Genomic DNA, 25,058 nt, shown 5'->3' on the forward strand with positions numbered 1-25,058 from the left:
ATTAAAACAAAACAAACAAACAAAAAAACACACACCAAAAAAACCACAAAAAACCCCAAAGACAAACAAACCTCTTAGTTATCTACTCACTTTGGTTTGATGCTTTTTACCTGATTCTTCCAAGTATGCTCTACCAAGGTAGAAAAAGATCTTCTCCATAGGAGGAAGCAAGAGCCTGGTATGTTTCCAGTATTTGCTTCAAGTGACCCAGAGGAGCAACATCAGTTCCAAGCCATTAGTATCACCAGCCTGAGCTGCTCTGTGGCTGCAACTGAGCGGGAGCTGAGCACTCAAGGCAGAATCATGCAGTGCAAAGTGCAGCATTTCTGGCCAAAACCAAATAAATCTCCAAGCCCCTATTAAATATTGCTTGCATATGTAGTTCACCACAGCTGGTTACCAAGAGGAATAAAACATAGGGAATACTGTGTTTTTAGCTGAGTGTACACAGCTTGACTTAGATAATAAAAGATGATGATACAGGATCTGGAGCAATAAACACCATATTTTAATGAACAATTTTTTTAAATAACAGAACACAATCATTATAAGGGTTATCTGCTTTCATCAACAATCTGTTGTGTTTCTGACAGCAACCTCAGCCTGAATTTGTTTACATTACCTTTATGCTAGGAGCTTTTAGGGGTGTTGCTGTGGCTTGTAATTCCAACCCACCTGGAAAGTGGATGCTTGTTAGCACCTTTGCACCTGAAAGGTGGAAAAGGAGTAATCAGGAGGTCAATATATGGGTGGGGACAGTCAGATCTCATTTGTTTCAGTCCTTTGTGGGTAATGGAGAGAAGATTCATCTAAGACAGCATGCACATGAAATGGTTTTTGTGAGGCTTTCTGTAATCTGTTAGTTTTTCCATGGTCTGAAGCTTCTGCTCAACTGAGAAAACTGGAAAGTTCAGAGGAAGCTTATTGTAATATGGTGAGTAGTTTTTGCCTTTTCTTTAGGGTAATTTAGATATTTTTAACATCTTTATTGAAGGTTGTCTTGTTGGGATGGGATTGTTTTGTAGTCTATGCTTGTTTCTAAAATGCTGGCTGTTCTGTCCAGTTACTACAGAAAGTCTGGTTTCTTCTTGAGACAGTGTCTCAGTTCTATGCAACTTCTGTTGTTGACTCAGGAAGTGGAAGGTTTGAAATGCAGGATTTCACTGTTATTGGTAGTTCTTTCTCCTTAGCATACATGTCTACTTTTCCTGCAAGATCATTAGTTTGAGGAGGAGGGAAGAGGTGATGGCATAATCTGTTGTTCAGGCTTAGAATGGGTCCTGATCCCTTTCAAAGAGAGAGGATGGTGTCTTTGCTCAAGAAGAGCCTCATTTTGTCTTTGTGCAAGTTGTCTTTGACATGAGGCTGAGCTGTTGGGTGTGGAGTGGAAAGGGAAGATGCTTTTGCCTTCAGTTCATACTCAGGGCAAGGTGACCAGTTAGAGATGGCATATAAATTTCATATTCCTTCACATGTATCCTTTTATGTTGAAACACAGAGTGAGTGTAATGGAGAAACAACAGAAGACTGAAGAAACAGTCTTTTGCTCAGACCAGTTTGATCAGTGGGCAAAATACAAAGCCAGGTCTATTTGAATAACAGAATATTTGTTATTTTACATGTTTCTTTTTAAGGCTTTCACAAGTTGAAAACACCTGTGTTTTCTCCTCTGGTCCCTGACACCTGGGAAGGAGGTAGTGATTTTTTTCCGTTTTATTTTGGAGGGTTGGAGGACAAGTGAGGGGTGGACTTGTTGGGGTTGTTTTTTTTCGTTACTGAAGGGCAATCTGTTCTTTTCATCCTTCCATACCTGCTAGCTCTCAAGCCATTCTAAGCCCAGATATGATAAAAGAGCTTTCACATGCAAATATGTCGATTTATTTCTGTAGTAGCCGACCACTGAGGGCTGAAAGGAAAGCCACTGTAATGTTTAGAGTTACATTGTTCCAAAAGAACTCTCTCCTCAAATTCAAGAGAGGAAGTCTAATCAAAGGCTATTCAAATCTCAAAACCACAGGACTTGCTTTCCTCATTTTCTTGATACTACTTATCATTCTCAAATTTCCCTTTGCAGCAAAATCACTGACATGCTCACCTGCTCAGCTCCATCTGACCATATGACATCAAACTGTCTGGCAGAGCTGAGGATGTTGCCCCTGTGGCCTTAGAAATGCATTTATCTACGTTGTTTCCTTGTGTCTCTGGCTTTAGGGAGGTATGATTTAAGAAGGCAGGCAGACTCCAGAATGGAATGCTTTTGTTTGAAGTGTGTTCTTTGTGGACTAGATGTGGCCCTTTTCTCAATTCATATGTCAATAAAAATGAATGAATGTACTGAAATGTTCTATGCAAATAGACTATGGTAATACAACATGTGGATCCTTTTCTGAAAATCATGTTGCTCTCTAATGGACTTTCAAGTATAAGTAAGAAAATGAAAGGACCGGTTTTATACTGTGGACTTTGACACCCTCAGGCAAATGGAGATGAAAAGATAATTAGTTATGATGCAGTAAAAGTACCAAGTGTTGCTCAAATCTGGAAGCAGACTTGACAGCATGTTTGTGACACCCAGGCTAGATACTCCTGACTGCTAACGTAGAAGCATTTCTAAATCTGAGATGGCTTGAGAAAAGTCAGTGGAGAGAGTCCGTGCCCAACACTTCTGTTTCAGTGATTAGCAGGGCTGGAGCAGGCTTGTATCCATCCTACTGCACCCCAAGGATGAACTACTCAGAAAGGGTCAAGAAGGAGCTTCTAGAGACTCTCCTCTGCCCAGTACTGCAATATAGGACCTAAAGCAGTTATTCTTGATGCTCTTGGAGACACTTTTATTTGGCTTTCAAGAAGCTTTGCCTGTGTGGGTAAACATTGAACTCACTGTAAACTTTTGAGTGACTAAAGACAGAAAGAATGGTACTGTCCCTACTGTGACTCTGAATCCAGATAAATGTGCTGAAACTAATCTATACAATAATAAGCAAAATACAATCGTGGCCTTAGTTTCCCAAAACACAGGTAATCCCTGCTGCTCAAGGATTTTTACAGCAATACCTGTGGGTATTCATTCTGCCTGTGCCTTGAACATGTTTTTGTGGATGCACCTTGAAGCTGAGATCAGCAGGCAGCCTCCCTCTGGGAGATTTGCTTAACATGTTATAAAAAAGACACAAGAGGACCCAAGTGGATTTCAGTTGTGGCCTTTCTGTAATGTGTTTTAAAGCAAATACAAAGCTTTCTAAGCATTGAGTTAAGCCCTCTGGGATTTTTTTCTGAACAGCTGCAATACATGAACATGCAAAGCTCTTGGTCACAGTGGAGTGTCCCTCTAGAGTGTGTGTACTATAGAACTGTAGAGAGGGAAAAATACCCTTCCTTCCTTCTAGTTATGCTTTTCAGAGTCCAAGTAGCTATAGAAAATGGGAAGCTGTCTGGTTATGTCAGATCTTGGCAAGCACAACTCATGACTTTCATAGAAGGCAGCTGTTGAACAGGGATAAATTCCAATAGCGGGCAAAATCTCACCTTTATTAAACCAGGAATAGTCTTATTGTCATCAGTGAATGTCCTATTTCCTTCTACCTGTAGAGGTTTTTCTGTGAAAAAGAAAATAACTGAAAATCAAAGTGGTTTAGGTGGTGTCCTAGTGGCCAGCCCTGAAAGCTTTAATCATCTATCATGTAGTTGTGCTTTCCTTTATTATATATGTTTATTTGCTGGTTTTTTTATACTGAAAGTGTTGAGTTGTACAGCTGCTTTTTTTTGTTGATGCAGACGATAGTGTATCTGTTACCCACATATAGCAAATCTTCAGTATCATAAGTAGTTGGTAATGATTTCTCAAAGTAAATTCTGTGTCTGAACAACCTAAAATCCCTTTAAGTCAAACTGTTTAAATCCAGACTTTCTGGCCATTTTCCTTTTATTGACCTAGGATCTGCAAAGTGTCTGTGGAGTCTGTGATTATATCTGTGTGGTAGTTACACTTGCCCCACCTCCTGCCCCAAGAACTGATGTGGCAATTGCATGCACATCCCTGTCATCCCCATCTCCTTCAATGGGGCAGTTAATGGCTTCTTTTGTGATACCCTCATGTTTGTTGGCCAGGGTCATTAGGAGAGAAGGGAGGGGTTCTGAGAAGCTGGGAATCTTCTGGAATGCCCACAGCCCGATCTGATCATTCTATAAAATGGGGTGCCCACTGAGGACCTCCTTTGTGTTGTCTTCTCAGAGCCAAGGTTCTGTATGCCGGAGGCCTTCCCTTAGACTGGGATGCTGTCTAAGATAATTTCCCAGGAATGGGAGCACCTCACCTCCTCGTTTGGGTGAGTGATGTCCATGAATAGTTCCTTGCCATATCAGGGAAGTGTAAGGCCCTTGCTGACCCCAGGAAAGTGTAAGTCCCTCCCTAATTCAGGCAAGTGTAGTCCTTGCTAATACAAGCAGGTGTAGTATCCTGGAGTCAGAGATGGCTCTGGTTTATTTCTTGTGAGTGTGCGCTTGTGCGCTGTGGATCATCATTATTCTTATTTGCTGTACCCCAATAATTTCCTCAACTGATATCCGAACCTGTATTTTATGTTACCGGAGTGCTAACTAACTGTATAAACACTGTTACTAGTTGGCTGTTTTGCCGGACTCTTCTGGCCAGAAGAAAAGTTTGTTTTGGACCATTTTGCACTGCCCTGACTGATTTTGGGGTGCCTCTGTGACAATCTGTAAGGGAACTGGTAGTTGCTTCTGTATGTTTCATTCAGGCTTGGGCAGATGTAACTGAGTGTTTGACAGCATCTGTGGCAGGATGCAAACCCCACTCTCTCCCCCGCCCTCCTTCATAATGGAAGGAGTAGACATATCTCCCTCTCTCTGCTACTTGAGGCTAACAGCTTCTTTTGTTTGGCCCCAGAGCACCCTGGCCAGGGCCATTAGGAGAAGAGAGTGCCAAGGTGCCAGGGAGCTGCTGGGTGCCCACAGCCAGTGTGGGGGAATGTTTGGAGGCTTCAGGGGCACCCCACAGCCAGTGTGGGGGTGCAGAGAAGCTTCTGGTATGCCTACAGTCAGATCTGATCAGCCTATAAAAAATGGGACTCTCGTCAAGACTCTGCCCATTGTCGTGGGTCTCTTGGAGCGCAAGCTAGGTGCTGCTGCTGAGAGCTCCCTCCCACCTCCCTGGGATGCAGACTCCACTTGCCTTGCTGCCATGTGTGAGTAAACCTTCTCCTCGCAGGATTGCGAGTGTATCTATACTTTCTGTGCACATATGCACAAGTAACTTTCTGTGTTCAATATGAGCATGTATAAAATTAATCCTCGCATAATCACAAGTGTATTTTCCTCCCATGCTTCCACATAAGCATGTGTAATATTCTTTGCACATTTGCATGTATATTAACCCTCGCAGGATTGTGAGTATTATAAATTTACCCTTGCATAATTGCGAGTGTACACTTTCTGTACTCACTACGAGGATGTGTATCTCTTTAAAATAATCCCACACAGTGTTCAGGCAAGTGTGTACTCTTCCCGCACTCAGGAGTTCCTCTGGCATTGTTTTGATGATGCCAGGTGTATGCACTCTGTGGACCATCTGAATTATTAGTTGCCGCCCCTTGACAATTTTCCTCAACTGATATCCAAACCTGTATTTAAGTCACTTTTGGAGTGCTAAAACCCTGTTTCTCACAGGTTTAATAAGAGTTGTTTTGGACCCTGTTGTCCCTTAAACTAACCTCAGGGTGCCTCTGTGACAGCATCCTTTACTTCTGGAGGATTTCTTCTGTCATAATATTTTGATTGTGAAATTTCTAAAAACTTTTTTTCTTTAATTAAAAAGTAGGTGTTTAAAAAAAGTGTCAGTTATTTATCAGAAAATTAAGTGTGTACTTTCTGCCACAATTAGTCTACTGGTTCTTTTCTAGCTTGTATTCTAATTGTGTAGAGACAGTGTCTGCCATGAAGCGTTAGCATCCCATCACCAAGGTGTGTATGTAGATTTCAGTTACTGGGTTAGCTAGGAGAAATAAAGATGGTGAAGACCCATTAAGTCATCTTGTCCCATCCTCCTGGCTGGCATTGCTTTTTTTTACCTTTAAGGATTCTGTTGATCCTGTGCTTAACAGGTTAAGGGGGGAAAGAGCTTTTCACTGTTTCTGAGGGGAGAAGTGCATCTTAATTTGTGAGCCATGACCTTTCAGATACACAATTCATGGGCAGTTGAACAGTGCTGAAAATGCTGTAATAATCCTAGAGCAAAGAAAATGAAATCTTCTATAGAATTTGAGAGAGGCTAGACTTTCAAATTATGTGACATTAAATGTGGTAGTATGTATTTCAACCAAACATATTGCTATAATGCTTATGTTTTTCTTTGTAAGCTAAGTGTAAAAGATCAGGGAAAAAAAATCTTTATTTTATATTTTATTATACTTTATTTATACCTGAAAAGGTTGACAAAGTGTAGGTATGAGGTATGCTCTAGAGACTATGCTACTGCCTTGACTTGTTTGGCTGGTGTCCCTTTCACCTGCCATGGATTTGTGGTGCTGGTGAACTTGTCAAGGAATCCAGGTCCTCAGATTTAGGCCAGTGCCTGATGTCTCAATTTCTAAGTTTTACAAGTAAAAGAGGTGGATGCTGTTTATCTGAGGGACAAGGAGGAAACAAAGGACAACAGCCTGTGGCAATGATTCCTACTTCCAGAGTGTCCTGATTGAGCAATGTGTCTGACTATGATCCACAAATATTCCTTTTAGCTTCCATTAAAGTAAGCTAACTATGCTATATACCTGGGACCATAATGACATGCTGAAATGTTGATACTCAGCACATAACTTCTGTTCAGAAGTAATTACCTGAATTAGGCTGTGTCTTTGAAATGGGGTATAAAATGATTCAAGATAATTAATTCTTATTTACTAATAGAAATAGCCTTCTCTTGAGAGCAGTCTGTAACTCTAGATGCTATGTCTTCCCTTGACATATATCTTGCCACGACTGTGATTTTAATTATGTAAATAGATATTCCACTAGATCTCTATAGTGAACATCTTTTGTTTTGTCAGGAATCTCAAAATATTTGACAGAAGAAATTAATTATGTCTGGTATAGTTCTGAAGAGGTTTAGTCAGGAGGTGAAGACTTTGGCCAGAGATGTAAGAAAGCAGGTTTCTGAAAAGCCACAGGCTTCTGTTTGTTTCTTTTTCCCCTCTTCTTTCATGACATGTTACTTATGGTACCAGTCATCAAGGCATTTAATCATGTGATGAATTCCCACCCTGTTCAGTAAAGCAGTTTTCTGCATGTGGGATTTAGTTGTGATGCATGTTGTATTTATTGATTAAGCTGAAAACTAGGGGAAAACCAGCAAGGTTTGAGCACTAGTAAGAGACCACTTTGTCCCATCTCACATAACTTTATTTCTTGAAGAGCTGACATCTGGAGGTGTGTGATTAAATGTAATTTCCTGCCTTTCAAAAACAAAGAAGCAAATGAACTATAGTTGGTACCCATGGCTGTAGGAGAGGAAAATCTGAAGTTGAGGCTCGTGCATTGGCTGAAGGAGCAGAAAGCAGGAGTCAAAATCAAATCCATTTTGGTTTATTTTTCAGGTCTCTCGGTCTTTAAGTTAGTGTTATGGCTTTAAGGAAGGCAGAGTCATGAGGCTTAGGGTTTGGGGGACTGATTATAACAAAATCTGAATGTAATTCCAGTTTAACACCCACCAAAGTTAAATAAACAAACTGAAAATATGAAAACATTGAAGTTTGACTTCTTGATAGATGTTGGATTATTCTTGTTTTCTGCCTGCTTTCATGTCGCTTTTCAGTTAGTTCTTACTGTTGGGTCTTGACTGCAATGCTTGGTAACAATCTTCTAAGCTGACATTAGGATTTCAACCAGATAAACAAGCTGTGTAGATTTTTGGGAGGCAGAGGGGAATTAACTGTGTAAATGCAAGACCTGATGGCCGACCTATTTTTGCCAAAGCAAACACATTTTGTCCCACCTGGCAAACTAGAGGAAAAACAAACACAAAAAACCTCACCTTTCTTCAAATGTCACTAGACATACTGTCTGTAATGGCAATCTGTCCTGCCTGTACTTCTGGCAGCTTGTAGAGCACTTCAGTAAAGGAGGGTGGAATAAGGTTGAAGCTTATCTTTCATTACTTTTTACATAGAATGAGTGTCTGTGTGTGAAACTTTATTTTGAAATGGATGTTTGGGAAGGTTGTTGTTGTTGCAGTATTGCTACTGTACTCTCTAGCAGTTCAGATTGACCCATGCTGTGGCTTATTGCCTGACAAATATTCCAGGCACGTCAACTCCAATTAAAAGATGAAGTTAGTGCAATAAAAGTCTTCTGTGTCACCTGTTGTCAACCCTCTGTGTGTCACAGAGCTTTTTGTCTATGACATACTCTCACTGATGTAATATTTATTCATGTAACCTCTCGAATGTCTGTAAAGAGGATCTCTCTCATTTACCTGGAGAATGTAATCAGCTGCTGTCTTAATTCTGACTTATAGGAGCCTTTATGTGATGCCTTGACTGACCTGCAGCTTTCTTAATTTATGGCTATTTCTTTCTGCCTTATCTTCTAAGGCCATAAATTAATTTCCTTCCTTAATCTATTATTTTTTAAGGTATTGGACTATAATCATATTCCCTGTTGTCTTATATTTAACTCTATGATTTGCTCTTTGTGTGGCTTATGCTCTCATTCTTTTAACACTTTATGGTTGCCTTAGGTATTTATCTTTTTGTGGTCTCCACCTTTTTCCTAAATTTAGAAGAGAATAAAAAGGTGTTCACTTCTGAAGGGTCTGTTGCTTTGCAGCTGTATGTATTGGCATTTCACCTCCCTGCTTTTCTGTGTGGTGTTCTTTTTTTTGTGCACCTGAGAATAATTTAGGAGTATATAACTGTTAGTGCAAATCTGTTGTCAGCAGTGTCAAGGAAATAAAGATGAGGAGTGAATGAAAATAAAACCACTTGAAGCCTCTGGAGTTGCCTTTACTTTTATTCTGAAGATCATTACAAGAGAAGAAATAAAGCAGAGATCTCAAGGGGTAGATCATAAAGGCATTTTTAAATCAGAGAAAGAAATAAAAACTTGGAGTGATGTGATGTTCTGTTAAAGATGCCAGCAGTGACTGGTGGTTTTCTTTGAGGAAGCTGGCTGGATGATGATACTCAGACTTGAATGAAGCACTGATCGATTGAGATTGTTAATAGTATTTCTGAAGTATGTAATGGAATTGTATCAAATATCTTTAGTCCTTCAATGATAACTCAAGTAGGGGTAAAAGCCTTAATCAGTCACATCTACTTAATACCACTGAATATTTGTATGTAATCACAGTATAGTGTGTCTGTTTAAACAATGTGAGGATTATTTAAGTCTTGACAGTGAGCCTGGATATGAAAGGGTAGTCAAGTATTCTCATACTAAGGAGGTTATAACTGGAGGTCTCTGACTTCATAGGTCAGTGAGTGTATTTTTGTTCCTAAAAGGTGTCCTGCCAGTGATAAGTGAAATAAAAGGTAGTTTGCATGGATCTGGTTAGAAAAGAGCAGGGCCAGAAGTCATTATTTTGGGGATCATGCTAATAGGGAGGAAACAGATCTGTTGACATCAGGAGGATTGCTCTGGATTTTTTGCTAACATATTCTACTTCATAGAAAAAAAAACCCAAAACAATATGCAAGTACCCTGTAGGATCCTGAGCAGAACGGTGGGTAGGGATGGTGGTGCTCTTTTGGCATGAGTTGGATTTCTGATATTGGAGGAGCAGAGGTTTAGTGTACAGTCAGCTTTGACATGCTGACACATCTAATTTAAAGCAGGCAAGTAATTTTGACAGGCAAATCAATTCAGGCCCTCCTTTCCTGAATCTCCCAGGTTTTCAGTTACTGCTTCCCTAGTTCAGCTAATGAGAGCTCTCCTCAACTTCTCCCATGCAAGGTCAGACAGGTTAACTTCTCATTTGCCTCTGGAGCAAACCCATGTGAGTTCAATAGGACTACCAAGCTGCGTGCATTGTAATGAATTCAGTATGCCTGGGAATGTTTGCAGGCAGGGAGTTCAGCTGGCAGGGAATGACTTTCAGTCAGTATAAGGTGTGCTTTTACACCCTGCATAGGCAGTGTGCAGAGATTGCATGTGGTCCTTCAGATACTGTATAGGCTGAGCAAAACTTGGGCTCCATATGTGAAAGAGCTAGTTGCCATGGGTCAGCAGCATGTCAGGGTTTGTTTCCACACATTACTAATGAATAACTGCCTTCTGCATGGAAAGGTCAGCTGGATTGTGAATTTCTTGCTATAGATGCATCCTTATGCACTATAAATTCTGAGGCAATCATTCAGTTAACAATTTCTATTACTGTGGCATTTAAATAAATGTTTACCCAGTGTTTGCATGCTACACTTCCATGGACTCAGTTATTAATAATTCCTGGACTGTAACACAAAGTTGATTTAGTAAGAATACTCTCTTTAGCATGTGCACATAACAATGGAAATAACTGAAGCAGGACCTCTCGGCCCAGTTCTTCTTGGGCTTTCGGCCACTTGGAATTGCTTTCAAAACAGCTTGTCATTAATGTCTTTTTTCTCACCCTTCCTTACCCCTCTTTACTTTTCCTTTGATTTTATTCAGTGCTCAAGCTTTGGAACAGTCTGCCATGGCTTATTAGAAACATGTCAGTAAGTAACTTACCTGCCATCCAAAACTCTTTCATCCCCACTTGGAAGGGGCTTACTAGCCAGGAGTAACTGCTACCATTGCAAGAATGCAACACTAATTAGATGTTGCTATATTAAGGAGAAAACAGTAACTGTTTTAAGTGGAACACTGTTAAAGATCAATGTTGTCAGGTGAATTATTCTGATCCACAGGCACTTTTTTGTATGTTATTCTGCTTAACTCTTCTATTTTTTTTAGATTTTTAAAGACAGAAATTGTTGTAAGTCACTGAGCCTATCCCTAGAGGCCAGGTTAAGGTTATTCACTGTAATTTTCTTAAATCCTCTTCACTCTCGGGCTCCCAAAGAAAGCTGAAGCACAACCATAAATTTCAATAATGGTTGTAGGACTTGCTGTGCAAAAGTTTTGTTCACATGTTTATGTACTTATATTGCTGGTGCCTTTGAATGGGGAGCCTGTCATGATGGTAGAATAAATAAAGCTGTCCTTCCTGTCTGTGATACCGATGACCAAGGACTTGTTCAATCTGTAGCTTCCCTGCTCAGTAGGAATGCCAGTCAGCTGATTGACCAATTCAGCAGTTTCTACAGTTTCCTACATATGCTGCTGGAAACTCATGATGTTAGTGGGTTCGTTTTAGTGAAGCTTCCTGAACAAATGAATGCTGTACTAGAACTGTCAGTAGGGAGATGGGAAAGGTGAAAAATCAAAGGGAAATAGGGATGGAGGAGAAGGAGGAAAAGAAACAGCACAGCTATGTGCAAAGCTTGTTTCAAGTTCTATACTTTCTTGAAGACTAGACCTACTTTTGCATGTTGGTTGGATTGAGCCCCATATTTAAAATTAATTTTGAAGCTGTTTTCAAAGAAATCTGAAGGTTCCAGTTAATTAAAATAACTTCAAAATAAAGACACGATGCTTCTAATTTTACCTCTTAGGGTTTACCAAATGGGCTTTTGTAGACACAGCCAAAACCACCAAGGATCTGTGATTGCATAGTCAGGAGGATTACCCTGAGCATACAAAAGCTTGGAAACTGCATGCTTTTTTGTGGCAATTGAGCTAGTAAATCCTGAAACACTTGAAATGCTAGAAATACACATAGCAGAGAAACTCCATCTCTCAGAAAGCCATGCACAGCATGCTGATGGTGGGAGATTGAGTTTCCAGGCATGATGACTATGCAGGCTCATAGATTAGAAAGCAAATCTCCTGAAGAGATTGCTTTGAATTAGAGACCATGCCTGGTAAATTCTAGTTTATTTTCATTCAATTTATCTTCATCAGAATGTACTGGTTTTGTGATTTGCACTATATTGTGCCTTTTTTTGATCCAACAGCAGTCATCAGAAGTTTACCTTACGTGCATTTCTAAACCAAATACCTATGTTCTTCATGTAATTGGCACAATTGTGTTGCCCAAGGCTGAGTTACCTGGCCTGGAAGTGATTTTTAAGACACGGTGAAATAAGGAAGAGAAAATGCAAAAAGCCTTGAATAGTTGAATGAGGCAGGAAGAGTAAAATGAAAGGGCCCTCAAGAAACCCCTTATTTGGTAATCTGTCCATAATCCAAGCCCTAAAAAAAAAGCAAACAAGGAAAGGACCAGAAGACAATCTTGTCCATATTCTGTCTCACAAGGGCATATTTATAGGACTGGGTTGTTTGCAGGAAGCTGCTAAATGGTTTGCTGATTCAAAATGGATTGTGGTTCAAATTTTCAGGACTTCTGAATCTCCCTTGAAGAACTGAAGGACCCATTTAGGTTCCTAGTGAAGAAGAGCCATCCTTTCCTTGAGTCTTTCAATTTATTTTCAATCTAAATCCAGCCATTTAGCAATACAGGACAAAATAAACCAATCTGGCTGATATAAACTGTATGTGTTCAAGGCTTTAGGTTTTCAAGAGGTGTCTGTGAGTATGTGTGAGGTATCTTCTAAGAAGGTCTTGACTCTTTGCAAAGTGGAGATTCTGCTCATGGACCACATTTTGAGTTTAGGTGGCATCATCCAGACACTTTGGTGTGTAAGAGGAACCAAAACAGCCTCAGCAGCAGTTTTGCATAACAGTATGAAAAATCACTTTGAGCAACTGATAGTAGTGGGAAAGGGCTGCAGACTGAAATTAGGTCCACTAATTTTTTTTAAGGGGATTTTTCTTGAGCTAGTATGAGGCTGATCTTACTTCAGCCAGAACCAGTTCAGCCATTGATAAGATGGGTTTACTTTTGCTTTTTTTCCCATTTATCTCCTTTGACTTTTTTGGGGGTGATTGTTGGGGTTTATTCTTTCCATATTTCTGTGTACAGCCACATCTGCATAAAATTTGTCATTGTTGTACTAAAGTGTTTACATAAGTATTCCAACTACATATGCAATTCAAGTCCTCTTGTAACTTCCACTTTAAGTAAACTCTAGGTACTGAGCAGTGCCTGCAAGCTATAGCTATCAAATTGGAAGAAATGTATCTGGCTTCACTACTCATCTTTTATCAAAGCAGTAGGAACTTAAAGGCCATCCTATTACTGCTTTCAAGGTCCAACAGACATGTAGCAAGAATAAAGATCATTTTTTTTAAACCAATTGTCCTCCACTTGATTGCTCTTCGTGCTTGATTTGTGCACACAGCATAATAACTTTATTAAGGGTAATCAGTACTGTCATCATTATTCAGGCAAAGAAAGGCTACTGTACTCTTGAACAACTCCTCACATTTGAATCCTGTGGAATAATGTAGTCCATAGAGCATCACTATGGTATTATATACCCTGGGGAAAAACAGAGGCCAAAACTGAGTTAAGATCTGACAAAACACATGATTGTTAATTTTAAAGGACTGTCAATAGAACATATAGCTCTGGGCAACACCTTCATAAGAAACAAGTGCCTTGTGTTAGGATCTAATTTCCAGATAATTGGTGGCGCATGTGCCTTGTATATGCCAGTATAGGCATTGACTGAACATGCAGAAGTGAGATGAGATACTAAAGTAAATCTTTTGTATATGAATGGACCATGTGGGAAACCCATAAGTAATGTAATTTACTTCTTATATGATGCTTTATATTTGCATTAAGAACATCAGAGCACATCACACAGGCAGTGCAGGAAAGTAACACTAACAGGTCAAAAATACCCATTTTTCATTTGAAGTTTCACAAGGTCTGTGTGGTGTGTGTGGTTTTGCTTTGTGTTGTTTTTTTTCCAAATTATCCCAGTATTTTTATAGTATTTATTTTCAGAAACCCAAGAAATTTGAGAGAGAAAGGAAAAAATCCTTATTTTCCCATTCTTCTGAGGATTTCAAGTTTTTTCTGGTTTTTGATCAATTTTTCCTGCTTTAATTTTTCCGACAAAAAAAGCCAATGGAATTGAAAGTCATTTTAATCTCAAACCTTTTGGTTAAAAGGAAACATAATTAATTATTACCCATATTGCATAAAAACTGGGGGACTGAAAGCAGTAAACTAGATAGAGATATTATATTTGTCCAAATATAGGAATTGTTATCTGTCCCATTTAACTGTATGATGCAAGCTATGGTGGTCCAGTAAACCTTGTATCTAGGCAGTGATCCCTAGCCTTTTTTTTTTACTGGTATTATCAAAGCAACAGAGACTGACAGTGGTATTCAGGCCTATTTACTACTGGTGTTTGATAGAGCAAAGACACTTTAAAACTGTTGAATTTGATGGTTCTAAGATTTTTTTTAAGGTAAAAAAATAATCACACAGTTGTAATTGTGAGACTAAATTTAAGGCAAAATGAAAAAAAGTTTGGTAATAATAGTTACTAGGTTGATGTGTTTGTTTACTGCAGATAAAGATGGTCAGCCTATGCATCTGCTTCCAGAACAATCTAGAAGGTCTCTGAGGTGGCAGGACACCACTGGTAGACTGCTACAAGGTTAGTGTGCTTTCTGTGTGCCAGAAATCCTGCCTGATGAGCCTGATTTTTTTTTTTTTTGTGTGTGTGTTCCCTGGGTGAACATGAGACATGTAGAGATCAGTTAATGCACTTATCCCACCACCTTCAGTACTAGGATGGATTTTTTTTTAAAAAGGTTAAAAAATTAATAAAATTACTAAAATATAAATGACTGAAAAATTAAATTAATTTAAAAAGGATGATTCTTCCACTACACTACTTCTAGTAAGCTGTGATATCTCTGATAGGAATATTGATTTTTTTTTTTCTTTCATGCAAAGACAAAGCTTAATAGTACTATTATAAGAAGGATGGAAAAGAATCCTGAATTTATTATATTTTGCAGTTTCTTAACAAGAAACTGGGAATGAGACAAGTGTTTGTGTAGAAACCAGATTACACTGGCACCAAGCACCAACTAAAACAAGGTCTAAACATGGTAAGAAATGCTATCCCTGTGGTGGTTACAGCCTACATAACAAGAGAAGGAAGAATGGGATGGGGAAGGAGGGACTCGGGTACTAAAAATGACTTTGAGCAGATCTGTGACAACAGATTTTCAGTCAGTCTAGGGGGTTAGTTTCAAGACTACAGTTGTCCCCCCTGAATATGTACACTGTGCTGTAGGGAGCCACTGCCCCCTTGGTGTGTTGGAAGGAGAAAGAAGTTTTCAGAGGGCAGCCTGAGCTCAAATCCTGTTGTTGGGCCTGTGATTCTTTCTTTTTCTTTTCCTCTCATAGTGCCTCTACCTTCTCCTTCCTCCTTCTCCTCCTCACCAAAGCCCCTGTTACTAAGACCATAGTCCACCAAAGTGGTAATGCTCAGGGAATTGCTCCCAAGCCCTTGAAAATAGACTCTAAACTCTCTCTATGCTGTATTTTGTTTGCTACAGAACAGTTTAGCAGCCTTTGAGTATTTCTGTCCAAAGTAAAGAGGTTGAAGAAAGGTGGATGGATCCATCAAAGTTTGAGAAGAACAAGCTGAAATATGAACATAATAGGAAATGGTAGTTTTAGAGACAATCATCAAGTAGTGTGCTAGGAGACTGAAGTGATGTACCCAATGGGCACAATCTGAACTTACTTGTTCAAGTTCTAACTACTTTGGACACCAACTGTCTCCAGCGGCAAGCACACTGACTGATTATATGGTATAAATCTGCATAATTTGTCATTATACATAATGTATTAATTTACTTCAGGCTAAAACTTTCAATCTATTTGTGTTAACACATTTAACAAGGAGCAGGAGAAGGGCACTCAGATGACACGTGCACATCCCTTCCATGGCTCTAGTTTCGTGTGCTGCTGGGTAGTGACTTGGAGCTGGCAGAGTGTCCTGGGGATGTAGGGAAATATTTAACATACACCCAAAGAGTCTCCTGCTGCTTTGGGGTTCCCAGGTAGAATTTTGCTATGGCATGCATTTTTTTTAACTCTGGGTTGTGTGTGGATGCAGACAGTATTTTAGCAAGAGAATTAGCAGAGCTGGGGTGTTTCTATGCACAGTTCTGCTTTGTAGCTCTCATCTGTATGTAAGCTACTTCTAAAATAGCTAGCAACTCTATTTTAAAACTACTACCAATGTAAGGCTTGAGAGTCAGTAATACCTGTAGCATCTACTATTTTTTAAGACCATTTGTGTTTATTTTGTCTGGTGGGTGGGTCTCATTTCTCTCTGTGAAAATATTTCTATTAATATTGCAAATTAAGCTTCTTGGTTTTGGATGGAGCTATCTTCATCTTCTAAATGGAAGAGCGAGTTAATATTTCACTCTTCCTGGAATGAAGATGGGGTGTCAAAGCTTTCAGATTTAACATCAGCTGGTTGACCTTGGGCTGAGCAGAACATAGAGATTCACAGAATCACAGAACTTTAGGGATTGGAAGGGACCTCAAAAGATCTTCTAGTCCAAGCTCCCCACCAGAGCAGGAACACCTAGACGAGGCTACACAGGAATGTGTCCAGGGGGGTTTTGAATGTCTCCAGAGTAGGAGACTCTACAACTCCCCTGGGCAGCCTGTTGCAGTGTTCTGTCACCCTCACTGTGAAGAAGCTTCTTCTCAAATTGAAGTGGAAACTCTTGTGTTCCAGCTTGAACCCATTATCCCTTGTCTTACCATTGGTTGTCACCAAGAAGAGTCTGGCTCCATCCTCGTGACACTCACCCTTTATATATTTATAAACATGAACAAGGTTACCCCTCAGTCTCCTCTTCTCCAGGCTAAAGAGACCAGCTTCCTCAGCCTTTCCCCATAAGGGATATGCTCCACTCCCTTCATCATCTTTGTGGCCCTGTACTGGACTCCCTCCAGCAGTTCCCTGTCCTCCTTGAACTGAGGGGTCCAGAACTGGACACAATACTCCAGGTGTGTTCTCACCAGGACAGAGCAGTGGGGAAGGAGAACCTCTCTGAACCTATTAACCACCCCCCTTCTAATACACCCTAGAATGCCATTGGCCTTCCTGGCCACAAGGGCACACTGCTGGCTCATGGTCATTCTGCTGTTTACCAGGACCCCAGGTCCCTTTCCCCTACACTGCTCTCTAATAGGTCATCCCCCAACTTATGCTGGAGCCTAGGGTTGTTCCTACCCAGATGCAAGACTCTACACTTGCCTTTGTATTTCATTAAATTTTTCCCTGCCTGACTCTCCTGCCTGTCCAGGTCTGGCTGAATGCCAGCACAGCCTTCTGTAATGTCAGCCGCTCCTCTCAGGTTGGTGTCATCAGCAAACTTGCTGATAGTACACTCTATTCCCTCATCCAAATCATTGATGAATACATTGAATAATACTGGCCCCAGTACTGACCCTTGAGGCACTTCGCTAGATACAGGCCTCCAACTGGACTCTGCCCCATTGACCGTGACTCCCTGGCTTCTTTCCTTCAGCCTGTTTGCAGTCCACTTCATTACCTGATGTAGTACTTCCCTAAGTGTGTTAGATAATGGTATCCTAGAGAAGGGCAAAGGGTCAGGATGAATATGGGTGAAGGTTTCTTGAAAACACACTGGTCACTTCTCATAGCATTCAGAGTAAGGTATTGCTACCTTCTGAAGGCTGATTCTGTCTCAAGAGATCAAATAACAGTGAAAGCAATGGAATTTTTTTTTTCTGGGTACAGTATGAAACTTCTCTCTTGCCTAGTTCTGATTTCTGGACTGGTTCTGGTGGTGAAATACTGGGTAATATCTCTCTTAAAACTGATCTAAACACTAGATAGCTTTATGGAAGTTGTGGCTTGGGTGCATTTTTGCCCATTTCTTCATTTTTTTGGTGATAATTTTGTGTATACTCTTCTAATAATCTCATGTATCTGACAAATATTACAAATTTTTATTTCAAATTGAATCTCCACACATTTACTCATTAGTATGATAGTGTCAAGGGTCTTGATTGCAGGGTGACAATAAAACCGTGGCAGATGTACTGTTAACCTCTCTCCCTGCTTCCCCTTCAGCCCCTCTCTCTCCCCACTTCCCACTAAGGACAGGCAATCAGGAGGGAAAGAAGGACAGAGGGAAGAGTTGGAAAAATTACAAATGTTTTACTAATGCTACTAACAAGAATAGAGAAAAAATACAAAACCAATCTTGGAAGTCTCAGCAATTGCAGAACCAGCACCTGAAGTCCTGGATTGGACTCTGCAGCCAACCAGAGCTGGATTCAGTCTGTCACTAGGCCTCAGTTCGCAGGGACAACTAGCGAGGTCCTCTTCTAATGTTAGCCATAAGCAAAAAGGGACGAGATCCTTGTGATCTCTTACTTTGATATGAAGCATTCAAGTGAATGGGATGTTATACTCCATTGGTCAGTTTCTTGGTCACCTGTTTCTTGTTGACCCTCTTGTGAGATGTGAATCTGTCCTTGTCAATAACCTTGCATTGCATTGCTGTGTTTACCAAAACAGGTATCTGGTTCTCCAGGAAAATGCAGCTAATATGAAGGCTTCAGCTGGCAGGCAAAATTCACTAAGAGAGAAACTTGTTTTTTAATAAAACCAGGACAGATAGTCTTAGAAAGTTTGAGAAAAATGCTTTCTTTGGATCAGCAGTAGTCACTACATCTCTTAGCATGACCTTAATATTTATGGATTAAGATGACTAAAATAAGTCAGGTGTTCATGATAAGAACAGAGACCAAAAAAAAGATGTGCCTGTCTGCCCACACAAATTTTTCCCCTCTTCCGGTAGAGATAAGCAGAGACTTTTTCTTTTTTTTTTTAAGAGGAAGGAGAAAATGGAAACCAAAAAAAGGAAAAAGGCAGGAAAAGGACTGTGGAAACATGTGTGAGTGTATATACACACACCTGTACACAGTCAACACCAACCAAAGAGACACTCCTTTATGATTAAAGGTTTTGCTGAGTATAAGGAATTTTGAACTCAAAATTCATGCTCTGCTTGATGCTAGTCCTTGGATCTCTTCAATAAGCAGGCATGAGTCTATTTTTCAAGAAGTTCAGTGTTGGATCTGGAAGTGGAGGGAGGAAGGAAAAACTGAGCCAGAAACTTTTTTCCTAAAGTTTACTTTTTGATTAACTAATTCTTGGGAATGAAGAAACATTACTGGGGAAAAAAACAAATGAACAAAAACCCCAAAAAAACTACTGTGGTTTCAACAGCTCTTCTCAGCTCTTCTGCTAAAGTGCAGTATGTTGATTTTCTTCCACAGTATAAAAGAGATGGGATTACTATATGAAATATCTTTCACAGGCATTTTTGTTACTGACTGATGTTATTGTGATCCCCAGTACTTTCCATAGGTGGCACATTAAAATTCAGAACATTTGTAAATCATGACACAGCTGTGATACTGACAATACATAGGGCCTAAGAACATAAGGTCTGGTCATATTTTATATTTTCTGTTGCTCAGAATATGATGCACTTTGTAATCAATATTAATCAGGTGTCCATCCAAAGAAAGTAGGAGCTAAGTAAAATATCTAGATCCTAGTTTTAAATCAGTAAGTAAAGTTCTGTTATTGGGAGCCATCATCAACAAATCTATGTTTAATCCACAAGACCTTATAATACAGAAGCCAGGTTCCAGCTTCAGTGTGAAGGAAATTGTATTAATTATAGTGAAGGTATATTGACAGCCACCATGATGGAAGTGTCATGTAGCCTCATTTTTCATAGTCAGAAAAATTAACTTGGCTGCTGAATTAAATTTGCCTTAAACAATAGTCAGGTAGAATAGAAAACTGTAGGAAGTGGGAAAGTTTTGAAAGCAGCCTAGAGCATAGGCTGGATGGCTAATTTAGCATACAAGACTAGAAATGGTTAAGATTGGAGACGGTAAGACTGTGCCATGATAAACATCTTCTGCCCTGTAGAGCATGTGTTTTCTTCCCTCTAGAACCATGGTCTGTATTTCATTTTGGTGGCACTTTTTGTTTATTCATTTTGCATTGGTGCTTTGTATAGACTGTTGGTCTCCAGGATGTGGTAAGACTCAGGAGATCTTCAGGTTGCTCAGATTGTGTTCCTGGCTTTCTCTGAGCTTTCACTGTGACCTTTGTGTGATTTCATATCTCCAGTTCCTGAATTCAATCAAAATGAAATTTCTCTACCTCATTAGGATGTTATGAAGCTAAAATACATCTAACAGGTTTGAGATGCTCAAGTATTTGGGTGCCGATAGCCATGTTAGTAGCTATCAGAGAGAACTAGACAAATCTGAGCTACCTTAGTTCACCCTTCCTGAAATGTTTCAACTGGCAATTCAGCTGGCTGAATTTGAGTCTTATTTAATCACAATGCAATAAGTAGGAGTGGATCACTTATACTTTTTTCTTTATGAATGTTCCTGCCTGATAAGTTCATCTCCCATTCATGACTGTCTTATCAATCAGTTTTAACAACTGCTGAAATATTCACCTTATTTCAATTGGTGTAAAATAAGAGATCTCCCTACTCTTTTACTCTATCTTCTTGGAGAAGGAAGGGAAATGTGCTTTTTTAGATCCTTTTCTCATAACTCTTTGGTCTAAGATCAAGATTACTCATTAGATAATCTGGCTTGTACTGTCAAATATCTCTGGCCTAGGATTAAATCCAATAGTCATGTAATAAGAGGGGAAAAAAAACTCCACACCTTTAAATAATTTAAAATAATTATTCTACTAATCCTTCCATTCTCCTAGGCTCCCTAGAGGTGTATTAGGAGGTAATTGAAAACACTTTAATACCCTGAAAAGACATTTGAGACTAATGTAGTCAGCCCCTTGGTAACTCTCTACTTTGGCAATTTAGTAATAATGAAGAGCAGCTCACTTTGAGAGGAGGGGAGGAAAGGGAAGGAGAAAACAATTAAGACAAAACAATCTAGGGACAATAATGTGCATTTACTGTAAATAAGTACTAAAAATAATGTTCAGTGTCTTCACTATAATGTGGATTGACTGAGCATTTGGAAGAGCACATAAAGGTGGGAGAAGGTGGTATCTGGTGCTCGATGCAGGGCACTGACACAGTGTGCTCCAAGGATCCAGACTCCATCTCTGTTTTTTGCCCTGGGTGATACCTCTTGGAGTCTATATCTAATTCACTTAGTGTGGAAAGAGCTGCCTCTAACTCTTCACATGCTGAAGCTTTGATTAATTATTGCTTTTAAATCACTCACAGATCCTTGAATAATGTTGCTGTACAAGTTGGAAGTGTCATTATTGCTCCAAAATCCTACAACAGGAATGGTGCTTAAATGTCAATTGTGACAGGTAGTTCTATGGTACATGATTGAACTATGCCTGTAAAATGCTTGCTTGTATTAAGAACAGCGTAAAGCTTCACTTCTCCAAGGAGAGTTTAGGGAGGAATTACCTTAGCTTTTGCTTCTAGTTAATAACATATTTGACTCCTGGCAGGTTGTGTTTGAGGACAGGCAGCCTTTAGAGCATCATTGGACACTGTAGGATGATAACTGATTTTTGTTTTTTTTTCTGGTTGCAGTCAATTTATTTTTAAAAGAGACATTGTATCCAACCCATGGTTGTGCTGCCTCTGCCAGTTCACAAACAAAGGCTAATCCAAGACATTTGAGCTTGTTATGAAAGCAATACTTTCAGTCAATAAAGCTTTTTTATTTTTTGTAAAATTCACAGCCCAGGCACAGAACAAAGAGTCAGTAATGGGTTAGGGATGCTTTTCCCTCAATCGTGATTTTTAAACTTGAGTTTTGCACTCAAACTTTTGTTATGGATATACTGGCCAGTGACTTACACAAAAAGGAGTGTGATGTTTTTACCACAGTCCTGGGACATCACCACACCTGGGATTTGTGGGTTATCTTAGCAAACCTTCAAGGACTAGAAGCCTTTTTTTTCAGGTGCATATCTCCCTTCTTTTCCCAAAGTGGGCAGCTTCTGGCAGGCCAGCAAAGAGTAGGGAGTAATTTATCTCCTTAACATCTTTTTGTCAGTAACTAAACATGATGTAAAACTCTGCCACTTAGTGTTGTATAAGCTAAATCATCCAAGTTATACAGTGACAGGTCTGGAGACTTGTTTACCTTGTGTCCTTTTTGTCTCTTTTTATTTACAGATGTTAATATATTAAAATATTACTACATAGTAAAGCAGGGTTATTGTGAGCATTCACAATGGCTGGACAACTCCCTAAAATTAAGTGAAGCACCCAAAATGTGACTTAAATTTTGGGGAAAAGTTGGTGTACTGGGTTTGGCTGATATGGAGTTAATTTTTCCTATAGCAGTCCTCACACTGCTGTGCTTTGTATTGGTAGCTAAAAAGGTGTTGATAATACCCCGGTGTTTTGACCACTGTTGAGCAGAGCTCAGACAGCACCAAGGCTGTGTCTCCAACATTCCCCCTCACCAGGAAGCTGGGGGTGGGCAAGATCTTGGCAGGGGACATAGCCAGGACAGCTGACCCAAACTGATCAAAGGGATATTTCATACCACATGATGTCTGCTCAGCAATAAAAGCTAGGAGAAAGGAGGGAGGTTGATCCACAAGGATTTTTGCATCTTATTTTCTTCCCTCATTTGTCCTGCTAAGGAGGGGAGTAATAATAGAGTGACTTAGTGGGTACCTGGCATTCAGCCAAGGTCAACCCACCACAGCTGGGTTCCTGAGAGTGCAGATACACAGGGGGAAGGGGAGTTTCTTCGTTCAAATGCTCTGAAACTGGAGTGGCTAGCAATTCAAGCTGGAGTAGCACCAGTTCACTGCCCCTGTATTCCATTCCAGAAGCTTAGAAATATGGAGCAGACAACCTACCCTGGCCATTGTTGCTTTCCTGCATACATCCAGCTACATGCCCATTGATTTCCCACTCAGTTTAATTCTACTTTACCCACATTGTGCCTTGTGGCAAGGGAAGGAAAATACAAACCTGGCAGACTTGGTTCTGCCCTGGCCCTTGCATTACTGCTTCTCACTGCAAGGACAGGACTAGCACCCGCCTGTGTCAGGTAGATGGGGACAAATATCTGTAGGGGAAAGATAAACAAGATTTACATGTAGCTTATCCATGTCCAGAAAACAGGACCCAATAGGTCATTTTCATTCATTTTCCTCAATGAGGAATTTCCTTTTATACTCACAGTCATTAGACTGCTTACCCAAATCTCTTCAGTGCTTTTAGAACTTCATTCATGCAACTTTCCATTGTAAGGAAGAGTGTACGGCACAGTGTAGGGCCCCCAGCATGTCACAACTGCAACCAGTTCTCTGTAGCATCTCTGAGGCAATCACAGCAATTTCTTCTACTGAAAAGTATTTAAATACTATTTATGTTGTAATGTGATTTAATAATTGTTAAATAGGAAATATCTTGGTCTTTGCTATTAATTTACTCAGTAAGCTTCCTATCTCCTAATAAAATTATAATAACAATTAAGCAACTTATTTTGTTAGTGCAGGCTCTGACATAATAATTTTGTTTGTTTTGATTTCAAGGGTATTAGCAAGTTTTACACCATGTGAAGACTCACCCTCCACATTGTAATGCTGATGAAGGCTGATCATATTTCCCTACTGCAATTTCAACAACTGTAAGAACGATGTAATAATTATAGTATTGACTTGTGTACCTTAAAGGGATTTTGAGGGGATCAGTAGTGTTTGTAATGTGCTCTGAAATTGATGCTTTAAGGGCTGTTAGAAAGCTGCCTTTCTGATAGCCTGACATATTTTCAGACAGTAGCACTGCAGCTGTGTTAAGCCATTGAGCAAGCTAACCCATATAAAACATCTAAATAATAAAATTCACCAAAAATAACTTCAAAAGCACCTCTTCATTTGGTGATGCACTGAGAAATGGAGATCCATTTTATGTGACTAAATACATCATTCATCAGTCTGGACTTCAGCTGGAACGTACTAGTAAAGAGCTGAGAGATATCAGCCTCACTGCTGTATCAGTGCTGAATGCTGCTATGCACAGTGACAGTAGTGCTGAGAGCCTGGCAACTTCTCTTCATAAAATGGTGGGCCTCATTCAGCTCTTTCTTACATCTGTGTAAATCCATGGTAGCACTATGAAAATGAAGGCAGTCTTTTGCATCAGTGTGACTGAGTTATGGCCCAGATCCTTGAAGGAGCTTGGCAGATCTAAAACAAACTTCGCAGAGATTAGACAATAATTTAAGTGTCCAGGTTCATGGCTAGTGAGTAACTGCCCTGTCATGAGGAGGAGAATTCATGATATTCAACACTGTACCAGATGACTGAGTTTGCAGTTACCAGGAAACACCTACTATACACCCTTGTCCAGCAGCCTCAAAATTCTTCTGTCCCTGTAGTCATGATACTTTATAATGTCAAAATTTGCCTGTAGTTCACATCAAAGTGAAAAAAAAACTTTAGTTTGCTTTAGTTATTTTAAGTTCATCTGACAACTCAGAGGCTACACAGAGTTGTTCGGGAATGATTCAAATATAATGTTTCACTTTTATTGCTCTTTTAAATTATTCTAAAATACAGTTAAATACTATAGATGCAATATTACTCTGAATATAAAAATGCAGTAGAAAATAAATAAAAATAAATCTTTCACAGTTTTTTTGTTGTAGCTACTCTGAGTTGAACTATCAGGTAAAACAGCAGAAGTTTATCAAACAATTCATTCTTGAAAAATACATTGAGAACTATCCTGCCCCTACATTCCCCCAACTTTTTGCTAAAATCACTTAACTTAGATCTACTCTAGGAATTTTATAACCTTAGCTACTCTAATGTCGTCTTGGGTTGGGCATCTGATGCTGGGAAAAGGAAAAGTCTATGTGTATACATAGATATATAAAAACTTCTGTTGGTGCTGAAGACCTTGCATTTTATATAGCATGAAGTTTAGGGAGTGCAGCTCAGACTAAAATTAGTCTGGTACTCTGGACCAAACATCCTCACTATGCCAAGGGTCTGGAGCTGTTTGGCTTCACTGTCTGTGTCCCT

The 25,058-nt window shown here is 39.7% G+C and overlaps 1 long non-coding RNA gene across 3 annotated transcripts; it reads left to right on the plus strand.

The window, feature by feature from the left end:
* The first annotated feature begins 772 nt into the window (after window positions 1-772).
* LOC110359777 (uncharacterized) lies at window positions 773-24,705 on the plus strand. Of its 3 annotated transcripts, XR_002415162.2 has the most exons (5): window positions 785-934; window positions 1,635-1,694; window positions 14,529-14,615; window positions 14,983-15,075; window positions 23,565-24,705. It is a non-coding gene; the product is annotated as an uncharacterized LOC110359777 (long non-coding RNA). The 3 variants fall into 3 exon arrangements; XR_002415163.2 differs by lacking the exon at window positions 1,635-1,694 and having other exon boundaries at window positions 773-934; window positions 23,565-24,703; XR_010471958.1 differs by lacking the exons at window positions 1,635-1,694; window positions 14,983-15,075 and having other exon boundaries at window positions 773-934; window positions 23,565-24,703.
* Window positions 24,706-25,058: the final 353 nt, after the last annotated feature.

The sequence above is a fragment of the Columba livia genome, chromosome 3 (genome assembly GCF_036013475.1).
Source record: "Columba livia isolate bColLiv1 breed racing homer chromosome 3, bColLiv1.pat.W.v2, whole genome shotgun sequence".
NCBI classification, from domain to species: Eukaryota; Metazoa; Chordata; class Aves; order Columbiformes; family Columbidae; genus Columba; species Columba livia.